Raw genomic sequence first — 15,045 nt, 5'->3', positions numbered from 1 at the left:
CTCCCAAAAGTGGGTCATAGATGGAAACTTGGCCCAGCTGGCCCAACAAATGTTTAGGGGGATTGGGTGTTTGGGCCCGCAACCCACCACCATTTTTAATATACCTAACCCACAGTCTTTTACTCAGGGAGCCCGAACCCATGAGCCTCAGGAGATGGGAGAGGCTAGTCAAAATTGAATCAGGGGAATAGATGGACAGGGTTTAAAAATTATTAAAGGGGGGTTGGATTTGGGAATCTCTTGTGATCCAGGGACAAAGGCATCACCCTCCAGGCATACACTGAGCTCGGAAGTGGCCTTGATGAGGAGTGACATTAATGGGCAGCAATGGAGATCGGATGGAGGGTGGAGCAGCGGAACAAAAAGGTGCAGTCTGGGAATAAATCAACCTCCTATCAAAAGAAATAAGCTTGGGGAAGAAAGTACTGAAGGCGAAAGGGGGGAAGTATTTCTATCCAGGCAATCGAAACTTGAGGCATGTTCGTCAAATGAGAAGGGGGTTATTATTGAAGAACAGGCAGGGAGGATGCTAAATGAGCCGACAACACAAGGGGAGCTCACAAGGACAATGGGTGGTGGCGGCTGGCCCTCAACGGCCGCAAGGGAGCCATGATACACCTTGTGTGGAACTGCCGTGGTCTAGGGTCGGACACGGTAGTTCGGGCCCTTCATGGGCTCATTAGAAAGCATAGGCCTGATTTGATTTTTCTTGCGGAAACAAAAATGAGAGATATTAGAGTAGATGGAGTTAGACGGCGAATGGGGTATCGTGAGGCGTTTCATGTTTCTCCCATTGGGAGAGCTGGGGGCCTCAGTATGTGGTGGAATGAGTCTGTAGATGTAACGATTGGATTTACCTCCAAACATATTATTGATGCTACTGTCAATTATGTGGATTTGAATCGTCAGGCTCGGGTTACTTGGGTATACGGTACTGCGTACAGGAGTGAAAAAGTGGAGTTTTGGCGATGGATGAGAGAATGGTTTAAACCAACTAATTCTCCGTGGCTGTGCGGAGGAGATTTCAATGAGATCATCTGGGATCACGAGAAATCTAGAGGAGCAAGTTCAAACTACAACAGACCTAGGTACCTGGAGGAATTCTTAAAAGTCACGGATCTTATGGACCTAGACTATAATGGGCCCTGTTTTACGTGGAGAGGAATGAGAAATGGGCATCTGGTTGAGGAGCGGCTGGACAGGGGTTTGGCTAACAGACAGTGGCAAGACTCTTGGCCAGATACAATGGTTATTCATGAAACTGTGATTGGGTCGGACCACTGCCCTCTAATTATTCGAACACATCCTTGGGCTCAGAAAACGAAGAAGCTCTTCCGCTTTGAAGCTTTTTGGGCTAAAGAAGAAAGGTGCAAAGAAATCGTGGAGTGCTGTTGGAGGCAAGAAGGCCAGGGGGACCGAATAATGAGATGGCAGAGAAAGTTGAATGAGTGCCGAGTAAGGTTAACCAGGTGGAGTCAGCAAGCTTTTCACTCGAGAGGGAGGGAACTAACTTGTCTTCTCAACAGGCTGGGAGTTCTTCAACATAACTGGCGCCAAAATTGGGAGGAAATTAAGATGGTGTCGGGACGAATTGACAGATTGGGGGAGATTGAGGAGCAATTTTGGCAACAGCGGTCGCGTGTGAAGTGGCTTAAGGAGGGTGATGCAAATACGGCTTTTTTCCATCAATCTACGCTCCAACGGAGAAGGAGAAACAAGGTAGTAAAAATTAAAGATGGGAATGGAGTTTGGATTGACAAGCAGTGCGAAGTTCAGAAGCATATTGAAGAACAATTTAAAGAGCTTTTCTCCACATCAGGCCCCAGAGAGTGGGGAAGTATGTTGGACTGTCTACATCATAAGGTAAGTGATGAGATGAATGCTGGCTTAATTAAATCGGTTACTTTGGAGGAAGTCCAAACGGCCGCTTTACAAATGGGTGGTCTGAAAGCTCCGGGTCCTGATGGGTTCCAGGGGGTTTTCTACCATTCCTTCTGGAACTACCTTATGGATGATGTAAATGGAATTGTGCAGGATTTTATGCAGGGGGTTTCGAACCCTCAGCGTCTTAACTCAACACACATTGTGTTGGTGCCGAAGATTACAAATCCGGACTCGGTCGGACACTTCAGGCCTATCAGTCTGTGCAACTATTCCTACAAGATTGTTTCTAAAATTCTAGCCAACCGACTCAAGCCTCTCCTTTCGGAGATTATCTCTACTACGCAAGGCGCTTTTGTGGGGGGGAGACAAATCCAAGATAATATTGGGATTGCTCACGAGATGTTCCACTTTCTGAAACTCCGAAAGGCTAGAAGCAAGTTTGAAATGGGAGTTAAGCTTGATATGCATAAGGCCTACGATAGGGTGGAATAGGATTTCCTTGAGGCAGTCATGGAAAAGATGGGCTTCTGTTTACAATGGAGGAACCTGGTAATGGGATGTGTAAAAACTGTGGAGTTAGCTATACTTCTGAATGGGCAACCAGGGAAGTCTTTCATCCCATCTAGGGGAATCAGGCAGGGAGACCCTCTGTCTCCGTACCTTTTTATTCTTGTTGGTGAGGTTTTGGCTAGACTTATTCAACAGGAGGTGGAGCGGAGGCGGCTGACGGGAATCCCGCTGAACAATGGGTGCCCAACTATTTCTCACTTATTTTTTGCGGATGACACCCTGATTTTTATGCGTGCTGATCAACAAAACTGTGTTTGTCTGCTAAGAATTTTAGATGCTTATTGTCGTGCTTCTGGCCAACAGGTGAATTATCAGAAGTCTTGTATTTTCTTTGGGGCAAATGTGCCTAGAAGCTTGTCCGTGGAACTTGGGCACATCGTTGGCATGCCTCTGGCGGAGGACCCGGGAAAGTACCTGGGTCTCCCATCTATTTGGGGGAGATCAAAAAAGCAGGGGCTTGCTTTCGTGAAGGAACGAATTTTGGAGAAAGTTCAGGGCTGGAAGCAATGCACCCTATCACAAGCAGGAAAAGAAGTGATGATTAAAGCTGTAATTCAAGCAATCCCTGCCTATTCCATGCATCTTTTTAAGTTTCCTAAGACTCTGTGTTCGGATTTTGACGCAATAATTGCCGAATTTTGGTGGGGAAAGAGGGGGGGACAAGAGCATACACTGGCTGTCTAGGGGTTTGTTGGGGTTCCCGAAGATGGAAGGAGGTATGGGGTTTCGGAACTTTCAAGAGTTTAACGATGCGTTGCTTGCTAAGCAGTGTTGGCGGTTAATTCATGAACCAAACTCGCTTTGGGCAAAGCTTCTTAAGGCCCGTTACTTCCCTCACTGTTCATTTCTGGATGCTACCTTGGGGGGAAGAGCTTCTTGGGGCTGGTCCAGCCTTCTGGTTGGGCGTGAAATTCTTCTGAGTGGTGCCCACTGGCAGATAATGAATGGTAAAAGTATCAGATTATGGCAGGATAGGTGGTTGCCGACTATATCTGCTGGGAAACCCACGGCCTTAGGAGATGTGAGGGTGACTCGGAATTTGCGGGTGTGTACAATGATTAATGAGGTGTCGGGTACTTGGAATATTGAGGACATCAAGCCTTTCTTATCACTGGTGGACTGCGAGGCCATTCTGGATACCCCCATTGGAGATCGGCTTCAGGAGGATAGGTTAATCTGGCCGGCTACCAGAAACGGGGTGTACTCTGTGAGATCTGGATACCATTGGATGCATGCAAGCTCGGGACCCTTAATTGGCAGAGCTTCCTCCTCTTCCTCTGTAATCCCAAATAAGGTTTGGAGGAGTTTGTGGCAGTTGAAGACTCCGCCGAAGATCCGGAACTTTATGTGGCGGGCTTTGAATTGGGCGTTGGCGACGATGGAGAATTTGTTCAAACGCCGCTGCTCTCCATCTCCGTGTTGTCCAATTTGTTTGGGTCAGGACGAATCTGTGGAACATATGCTCCTTCTTTGCCCATGGGTTGAGCCAATTTGGTTTGGTGGCCCGTTGAGTTACCGGGTGAATAGGGCAAGTATTTCGACTCTCCCTGCTTGGGTGTTATCTTTCTTCGGGTCTAACCTGGGTTCAAAGGATGAGATTGCAAGAATTCTGATGTATTTGGCGGTCACTTGCTGGCATATATGGAAATCTCGATGTAGCTATATCTTTGATCACTTGAGTCTTGATCCTAATCGAGTTATCATGGCTACCTTGACTTCGGTGCAGGGGTTTTTGGAGGCTACTGGGGCTTCTGTGTGTCGCCCTCAGCGTGCATGCTCCCACCCGCGTCCTCCTGCATGCTGGGGTCCTCCGTGCAGTCCATTTTTGAAGGTGAATGTGGATGCGAGCTGGGAGGCTCGATCAAAAGGTGGGTATGCTGGAGTGGTTATCAGGGATCACGAGGGGAAGTTTGTGGCAGCTAAACGGGGTCGGGTTGGGGCGACTAGTGTGGCTGCTGCTGAGGCAGCGGCGATCCTGTTGGGTTGTGAATTGGCTGTTGAGCTTGAGCTGGATTGCATTATTGTGGAGTCCGATTCAAGGGAGAATATCCACTGCTTGACTCAGGATAATTCACGGGGCAGCTGGGAGGCTTTCCCCGATATTTCAAAGGCCTTGCGGATTGGGGGAAACTTTCAGGACTGTCGCTGGTCTTGGACTCCGAGATCGGCCAATTTGGCGGCGCATGCGTTGGCGTCGAGAAGTAATCCGGAGATGTGCGATGTAATTTGGGTAAATATTCCCCCATCTTCGTTGGTTCATGTTTTGAATAAGGATGGGTTACCTTGTCCCCATTAAGTTTTGTTTGGCTTGGGAGGGGGTGGCCATGCCTCTTGGCTGGGTCAGATATGTTGTTCCTCCTCCCTTGCTCGGGGCTATGGTTGCCTCTCTGTCTTGCTCTCGTTGAGCTTTTGTTGTACTGTGGCTTCGGCCTTGCTGTGGTGTGCGTTTCAATATACTTTTTCCTTCCAAAAAAAAAAAGAATTTTTAAGAAACAGGGGGAGCAAAGCTACTGCAGGCCCTAATTACGGTTGGCCCGTCTGGCGAGCTTTCACAGCCACACGTTTGTCATCTCTTTTGTTTCGGAGAAATTCCTTCATTATCCTAGTGTTTGTTTGTCTTGATTCCTTGTCTTCCATATAGATTGATGACTTTTCCACTTCAGACTCCACAAATAACTGAGGCTTGAAAATCCTGAGTAGTTTTATTTAAGTTGTACTATGTGATGGAATCCACGATCGGCTTAACCAGTGCATTGTAGAACCAAGTTTTGGGTCATATATGGACAACACTGCCGGTTTAGTCTGGCGATGAGAGTCGAAAAGCAAGGCATCAGTGGGAGGATCTTGTTTTTGGTAACTAATTAAAAACGAAATTATGGCCACCTTAGAACAATAAATTTATTAAACTTGAAAGGTGCAATTGACATGATTTGGATTCGTATATTATGAGTTTTGTGTGCTAGGTAAGAGTAAAAGTTGAAGAAACTACATGCCTAAAGCTGATGGGCGCTAAATGTTGAAACCTATAAATATATGCTATCTAAAATATTAAAAAACTGCTACTTAGTAGTATGTTCTAATGATATTTTTTTAGGTTCGATTCTGAAAAGACGAATTTAAACCATATTATTGCTAACTCATTATGAAGTTTAGCCCACTCCCCCCACCCCCATCCCGTCCCCCTCTCCCTTCCTCACCTATTAGTGTAGATAATATTCTTTATTAGAAAACATTTTTGAAGACCTAAAAGTATACCAAAAATTCTAATAATCTTCTAATTTGAACATTCTTGTTCTATATTTTTGACTCTTCTTATTTTGCAATGTCATAGGATGATTCAAACTAACAATTTCTAAGCCACCTAGTAATGATCAACTCTACTAAAAATTAACCACATTTAAAAGTAATCTAATAAACAGACAATTCAAGATATAAATTCAAACACTAAATTTTGAAAACATTAATCGAGTTAAAACCACCCAAACCGACCGTATTAATTTAGAAAATGTTTCAAAGACATGCACCATTAGGAGTCAAACCATTAACACCATTAAGCACAACACCGCCGAAGCAACTGGGAAAGATGTGATTAAGTTGTATATATAAGACAAATATTCAAGCTCACTAGGTGTAATAACTTGACCACTCCCAACCTAGCACGTCACACATCATATTGAAACCCTAGTTCCTCCCCCTCTCACAAAAGCCTCCCCTAATTCTTCTCCCTCTTAGATAACCTTCTTCTCTTTCTCTCTATCTCTTTGTCGGCTCCTGTTTGTGCTGGGATCTAATCTGTTTTGGTCCCTCTGGCGGTCGTCTGTTTGATTTTCGTTTGGCCAAACTGATTCCAACATTAACCTATTGCTGTGATTTGTGATTATTCCATAAACTCACTTTATAGCAAGTCCACCCCAATGGGATAGGCTGGGACAAAGCCTAAAAAAGACGATGGGGCCCGCCAACTCAGACGCAATAAAGGGGAGCGGGGATAACCCATGTGGCGTTTATTCGGCCGTTAGATTTCCAACGGCTAATTTTCTGAACCATTGGATTTCTAATGATAAAGAAAAAAATTTGAAACTCAAACCCAACGGCTAGTGACGTGGCATGTTTTGAGCCGTCCGATTCCTAGATCAACGGTCCACGATTTTTGGCCCAAAAAACAAAAAACAAATGGTCAAAATTATTACAATTGGCCACGTGTCCAAATCTGGGCTGTTGGATTTCAATCTTTTTCAAATCCAACAGTCCAGATTAATTAACTTAATAAAAAATTATTAAAAATTGTTTAAAAATACAGAAAAAATAAAAATAAAATTGACCTGGAATTAAAACTAAGTTTTTATTTTTTATTTTTTATTTTTTATTATTTTATAAAAAATTAAGGGTAAATTACATTTTACCCCCTCAGGTTTGGGGTCGATTTCAATTCCTTACAACATCTTTAAAACATTTCAATTTCATACATTTACTTATCATTTTATTTCAATTTCAAACATCCGTTAGAAAATCTGTTAAGTAAATCGTTAAGTGATGACGTGGCAAATATGGGATCCACATTTGTACTGACGTGGTTGCCATATTTGTGCCACGTGGCAATTTTTTTTTTTTTTTATGCATTTAAAATATAATAATATTTACCTATTAAAAAAAAAAACCATACATACCCAGAAAAAAACCATCTTCTCCCTCCCCTCCTGACCCCCCTCACCTTCACCTAGCCCATACCCCTCCACCTTCAATGCTCTTCACTGCTACCATGTCCAACCCTCTACTCCTCAGCTGGTCCGGGTCCCACCCCTCTCTCCCTTCCCTGCTCCTCAACTCCCACCTCGACTCCATCCCTTCCGAGCCCGACAAGTGGACCCACCTTCCTTTCTCCACCCACCACACCCCGGAGGGCCTCGTCTTCAATCGCGGCGCCCAGGACGACAAATGCATCACCATCTAGTACCTTGGATTCTGGCTCAGACCATGGACCCTTGCAATTTTTCCGTCGGGACCAACGCATACATGAGTTCGGAGAGGATCAACACCAATCTGGGTTTTCTGGGGTTTTGGGTGGGGTAAGGTGGGGTGGGGTGGGGAGGTTGCAGGGGAGATTGGATTTTTGGAGCAGGGGATTAGAGTGAGAGAGGGAGTGTATCTGATTTAGGGATGGGCTGCTTGGGTGGGTAGGAGGGGTGAGGAAGACAATGGAGTTTCTGGTTTTTTTTTTTTTAATTAATTAATTAATTTAATATTTTTAATTTTTTATTAAGTGTTTAGCCATGTGGCACAAATGTGGATCACATATTTGCCACGTCATCACTTAACAATTTACTTAACATATTTTCTAATGGATGTATGAAATTGAAATGAAATGATAAGTAACTGTATGAAATTGAAATGCTTTAAATGACACACCCCGACCCGAAATGTCCACTTGGACTCCGAATCGAGTTGTGCTGGCCAACAACTGGAGGGTGAAGAAGCCATAAAGTGTAGTGTAGTGGAAAAATAAAAGATGTGAATAAATTTTAAACCTAAAAGTGCCTAATCAAAAAAATGCATGGGTGAGCGAGATTCAACCCTTTTCACACGTGATGTCAGAGCATAAGAAAATATAGTAAATAGGATGAGGGTTATACCACTGAAGATAACCATCTCCTGAGATTTGCCAGAATCCTCGTTTACACGTAAGCACAACTACTAAACCTAGAGGGGCGAAAAACAAAGTTGAGTGGGTTAGCAAAACAACGTTTGTAAGAAAACTTTATTTTCGAACATACTAACCCCTCACTATAAAACAAGTATGGTTTCCTTAAAACATACTACATAACTATGTAAACAACAATACAACAACAATATAACTAGAAATATGCCAAGTCATGAAATATCAAATGTTGCACTAATATAATCATGTGATAATCAAGTATAACTAAGTGTTCATCCATCTAAGCTGACACATGAGTTCGTGCAGATAATTTCTGACACAAACAGGACTGGGTGTAATCAATGATTATGTGAAGGCTGGTGCAAAAGCACAGTTAGATACTAGTCGCAATTACCTATTGCAATCTGAAGGACAGGATTGGCACCTAGCTTGGATCCAACGCGAGCGAACGGTGCAGATATGAACATACACGTGAAGGACTAGCCCTGGCCCTGGGGCGAGTAGCAACACCAGTGCAATAAGATGAGCATGTACAAGTATTTATGAATGTCATGACAGTAATATCCCAACCATATAGCATCATTTATCACATTTAATATCACAATAACAATACTTGGCAATATAACTGTAAAAATGAAGTAAATACGCATTTGTGGAAACTATAACTATGTATAGCTATAAAAACAAACTGCCCACTCATAAGTATGTCGTTAGATCGTACTCCCCAAGCCTTGCCTGACCCCTTAAGTCCTTGGGATATGTTTCCCCTGTTGTGAAATAACTATATTTAAATTAATTAAAACACATATACGGAAACTTAAATAAAACCCCCATAGTTTGCTCAAACCTAGGGTTTAAATACATGAAATCGATCTACTCGATGTCACGGACCTACACAAATTTTTAGAATAATTTTTGGACACCTGACTCGCCCTCATGTGCTGGACACCGGACGCACCATCACCCTCCGTGTGACTAATGGCATTAAGAATATTCCGTGGAATATTCTGTTAAAACCTTAACAGAAGTTAACTGCATTACCTGACGCCGTTAGAATATTCCATTAGAGTTGACAGAACATTTCGTTGTCTTCTCCGATTGTCCTCGCCAGTCGCCGTCATCTGAACTCCTCGGAAACTGGAAAATTTTCAAACCTTCATCTTCTTCATTTCTCAACCATTTTTCACAAAATTTATATGAAAGTGAAGCTTATGAAGAGTAGAATTGCGTTTTACCTTTTTGGAGTCCAAAAAGTGGATGGAGGTGGCCTGAAAATGCCTCGAAAAGTACGACTAAAACTGGGACTTCTCAAAACCTTGTATTTCGAGTTTGTTTCTTCACCAACCTTTCACTAAAGACCTCAGGGAGTTGTAAGAAAGTTTCCCCAACCTTCAAAATTCCTCGACTCGGCCTGAAAACGTTGAACTCAAACTCACTGAGTTCGGACCTACAGAGTTCGACGTCTAAAACTTGATCAGTGCGTGATCCAGTGGTATGGTTGTGTTTGTGGAGTCGAGATGAACACAACGGTGTAGGTTTCAGTTCATGTTGGTGAAGCTTAGTGTTTGTTTGAGAAAGTTGCAGAGTGAGAGAGTGCATTCGAAAATAGAAGGAAGAGAAAGAGAGTTCTGAGTTTCTGATTGGTGACTGGTGTGAGTGTGAAGCTCACTGATTGGTTATGTAAAGGAGGGAAGAAACTAATTGGGTGGTGATGAGAGAAATCGAGAAAAGGAATAGAGTAGGGTGATTTAAGAAAAGTGATTGGCTGATTGTGGAAGGGAGAGGGAACACGATTCCCTTTTTTGTGGGATTGAATGACTATCAGAGTTTGTACAACCCTTAATGTATAAAATCAAATTGCTTTAAATGTTTTAGACATTGTAAATCTATACGCGCGTGTACAAGAATACCCGTGGTCAACGTAATTTAACGAAGCTTAACTTTTTCGTTACAGGTCTGATTCGAGTCTAACATGTGCTCACGTGTTCATATCGACGAGTACTATTTAAGTACGGAACAAAGAAGAAGAAACTAAAAACCGAAAACCACGTCCATGTCAGATCCCACTTTTGTCCAAAAAGGGGTAAAATCGTCAACTCACACCAACGGAAAAGAAATTACTATGAAAAATAGGGACAAGCCGTCACAACCTACCCCCTTAAGAAAATTTCATCCTCGAAATTTAAAATCATTTGTTGCATAAAACTCAAAGATAGGAAGAATAAAATATGTGTACGTAACGACGAAATCAAGTCAGAGCGGTTGCACAAAAGAGGAAAATGCCGCTCCGACGCGATCGGAGTGCATTAATTCCTTTTTGATGCCTCCAACTCATACTTTCCTTCTTCTTCAGTACAATACTATAATATAATAGTTTTCGCAAAAACAAAATGTCGAAAATATTTGTATGTACAAACGTTTCTTCGAAAATACATAAATATAACAATATAAGGATAAAGTAGTTGTATTGATTGTAAAACTGAACATAGGATTTTTCTACTACACAACTCGCGTGTTGCGTACTCCAAAAGTAAGTACGTAGTAACCTTGGGTCGGCCCAAGTAATTTAATAGGTAGATACAACAAATACAAAAATACATACTAACGTAAAAGGACCTACCTATTTATTTGCTTAACGAATCCAACGAATAAGTCCTTGATATTACGATCTGCAGCCCGTGATATCGACAACTCACCGTTGTCATGATAAGCAAGTAAAAAATTCTTGAGGGTGCAATATTACCATCATGCCCTCATTGGGAATTACATAAACAATGTCAGGTCAAGCTTCTACCGTGCTCACGTACTATCCCCCTTTAGGCAACAATAGCAATAAAACAACTCTATATTGTGAACTCTCACAATTGAACACTTGTTCGCAAAACTCCTCTATCAAACAAGTGCTAAGCAAAGAATCTCCAAGCAACAACCTAATCGTGTCACAACTAAGACAAAAAATAGTAACCATAGTTACAAGCAGTTCTAATAGGAATAAGTGTCTAATACGATAATGCTACAATTATAGAGCAGATAAACGTAACACACCATGAAGGTCCAAGTAGTTCGTTCAACCTAGTCGTTAGTCTGAGGGTGAAATGTAGCCGGTGACAAAACTTACTACACGTGGTCTTCAACAAGGCTTCCCTAATACTTGGTAGTAAAACTCACATCACGATGAGATACAATAGTGGCACACCTGCCATGTAGCCGGTCCAATGTAGTCTGCAACGCCTTAGCAAGCAAATTCATAATGAAGTTCTCTTAAAGTTAGTAAGAAAGTAACTACGTCGAGAAGGCTGGAAGAATACTCGAGAATTTGAGGATCAAAGTAAGTCCATCAAATCTAGGGTATGAGAAAACTGGATCGAATGCATAACGTCAAACTACAACAGTAGTTTTCGAGATATTCAGTCACCACGGTAAGATTCATTCAATTGGGTATTTCCTAGGTGATTGAGAAATTAATGGTCATGACTACACTCCCAATGTCAACGATTCTTTTAGACAGTGCATCCTTTTCAAGGCAATATGAAGTGTAGTAGGGTAGACATGTACCCACGGATGACTGGAATGCCTTTCAGCACCAAGAGGTGAAAATGTTGTCCTTTTGGACCAACGGAAAGCGAATTGACTTGTCAAGTCAATTGATAACCACAGTACATCACCAAAATCTCCACATGTACAAGAAACTCGTACTAGGAGAGTATAACAATATTTTCCTAGACATAGGAAGTGATTATAACCACTTGAATGATTCTTGATCATTTGTAAGTAATGTCAAATCGATACTCATGAATCCCAATTAGAATGGAACAAGACAAGCTAAAGACGTTTAAGGGTAGATGTGTGTTTTGTTGCTGTAGCAGTAAATAACTTTGTACAACTAGGGTAAAAACATGATAGTGCACTCGTAGACGTTGGTCTAGTTCTTCCATCATCGCTGTCAGATTTTAGCTCTTTGCCATCGAAAGTGTACTCGAGAAGTTTGTGAGGTTGATGAACATTTCAAACACGCTTCTCCACAGAGAAATGTCATCCAGCTTTCGAATAAAGATGATGATTGTTGACTTTAGGTCATGGATAAGATGGTTCATTTCATACCGTTCCAACCATTCGGAAACATAAGCGTTACCCTATCATGCTGCATCTACACAGCCAAAACATCCAAAGAAAACGTCATCGTGGATTTCGAAATTCTCGATGTTATCTAAAAAAGTAAGAATCATGCTTGGGAAAAGACAACACTTAAGCTGTCAGAAATTTTATTCTTATCCTACATCCCAAACTAAATTAACTTTCCTTGGTTAAAAAGTGAGGAAGAACACTATAGTAAAAAAATTGCTAACAAATTGTCGATAAAATCAACAAGACCAAGGATATCTCGAATTTCACAACACTTTGCGAGAATTTCAACCTTCTTCCACTAAAACCTTTTTGGAAAAAGAAATGATTATTGTTTACAGAGATCACATATCCCAAGAAAAGTATCAATTTAAACAAAGGTAATATTTGAGGAATTTGGTGTAAAGCTAACTATTGATATTTAGAGAATTTGGTCTCATTGTCGAGGTAGATGAGAAAGTTGTTGATAAGACCACTATGAATTTGTCAGGCTATGGAAGAAAACTCGAGTTACAAAGGTTGGTTGGCTCGACCATTAACTCGAAACAGGGTTTAAACTGTTTTTAATCGTCACCCGATTGAGTTGCTAAAATCTAGGTATGATCCCTATATAAAGTGTTTAGTCCTTGGTTGGGTAAATTCCTGATTGGTAAACTTTGTAACTATGTTTCTCAATGGCGTCGGAAACGTTCAATATGAAGCAAGGAAAATTGGTATAATACTAGGAAATGGGTCAATGATGTACTTCACTTTACAATTTGGTGATATCCCAGGTAAAATTTTGAGAAATGACGCCAATGGTATACGTCCTCGAAACGTACAATACTACTAACCAACTCTACAACACAAACTAAAAGGTCTTCACAGTTTTCTCGACACTCAAATCACTCTAACAGTGAGATATTATCTCATATTTTGATTCTATTGTGTATCTATGGAAGTGATCAAGAAATGGCTAGTCGAAGAAGTTTTGATTACATAAATGGATAATATGGTTAATATAACCGTGAGTTTACTGTCCTCCTAAAAGGCTCATTCCTTAGTTTCTCAGATTTAGTTTCTTCATCTCAAGTAGTCACTACTAATCAGTCTATCAGTCACGCCCCTAATTAATGCATTTATAATATTTTCATATTGTTCGTTACCTTGAAATTGTAACCAGTGTTCTGGCATAAGGGACTCCCAGATACTAGCATGTTTCTGGTGTCAAAAATCATACTGGTTGACAGTTCCAAGATATCAAATAGTATTGTCAATTAGTAACGTCACCATAGGCTGATTACAAGTTAGAGCCCGCTCGGATAGTTGATTTTGGACGATTGGTAAGGAACTGGTCCGATGAGGTGGTTTCATTAATTCTAGGAAATACACTTACAACTTCAGGGATTTCTACTAATCGTCGGTATAACAACTCGTACACCTGGGCCTATACCCGTCGAAATGGCAGGTACATCACCAAAAGAAACTTGGGAAACTAGGGTTGGCTGGAACGTCCTAAGGCTGGAAAAAGAATTTGCTAACAATCTACTTTGGAAACGAACTTAAACAGAAGTCGATCTTCCTCTTGAAGATCCAGAATGGTTAATAGTACGTTTGAAGATATTAGTGCCATAGGGGACTAAAAATGATTGTCCCTCAAATGACCTTCCGTTAAATGCTACCACTTTAGCACCACGTTGTCGTTCAAGACATTTCTAGAATCTTGACAAAGTAAACTTCGTAGGAATTGTAAGAGATAGTATACCAGTAGGTTTTACCGAAGAAACAAAACCATTTCTGGTTTCCTGTCATGAAAGGTTGGTAAAAAAGGTGGGAAAAAAAAGATAGGATTGATCAGTAAATCCTTGGTGAAACTCAACTCTTGATGTATTAGCCTGGTTGCGGGGCTAGCAACTCGTTCCCCAAAATGGAAATTCCTTAGTAGGGAGGTTCGTCGTTTAAAGTCTAGTGGTGATTTCCAAAATGATTTTCTAAAATGACAATAAGTCGTCTAACGTACCCAAAACTTAGTGAAAGGTTAGAACGTTTTTTGTGTTCAACGAGGTGGATAAATTCAGAAATTAGGTTCAAGAACCAAGAATGCTTACATCACTCGTGTGATGAATGCAATACTGCCTAAACTTATGCTCTGATACCAAACTGACACATCCCGACCCGAAATGTTCACTTGGACTCAAAATCGAGTTGTGCTAGTCGACACATGAAGGGTGATGAAGCCATAAAGTGTAGTGTAGTAGGAAAAAAAAAGATGTGGAAAATTTTTAAACCTAAAAGTGCCTAATCAAAAGAGTGCACGGGTGAGCGAGATCGAACATTTTTCACACGTGATGTCAGACCATAAAACAGTATAGTAAATATGATAAGGGTTATACCACTAAAGTTAACCATCTCCTGATTTGCCAGAATCCTTGTTTACATGTAAGCACAGCTACTAAACCTGGAGGGGCGAAAAACAAAGTTGAGTGGGTCAGCAAAAAAACGTTTGTAAGAAAACCTTTATTTTCGAACATAGTAACCCCTTGTTGTAAAACAAGTATAGTTTCCTTAAAACATACTACGTAAGTATGTAAACAACAGTATAACAACAATATAACCAAAAATATGTCAAGTCATGATATATCAAATCCCGCAGTAATATAATCATGTGATAATCAAGTATAACTAAGTGCTTATCCATCTAAGCTGACACACGAGTTCATACAGATAATTTCTGACACGAACAGGACTGGGTGTAATCAATACGCTCTAGTACTATGATCACATGAAGGCTGGTGTAGAATCACAATCACATACGAGTCGCAATTGCCTAATAC

This window comes from Pyrus communis, chromosome 13 (genome assembly GCF_041283825.1).
Source record: "Pyrus communis isolate YQ-2024b chromosome 13, ASM4128382v1, whole genome shotgun sequence".
Taxonomy (NCBI): Eukaryota; Viridiplantae; Streptophyta; class Magnoliopsida; order Rosales; family Rosaceae; genus Pyrus; species Pyrus communis.
The sequence above is the reverse complement of the archived record's forward strand: the minus strand, read 5'-3'. Positions refer to the sequence as shown.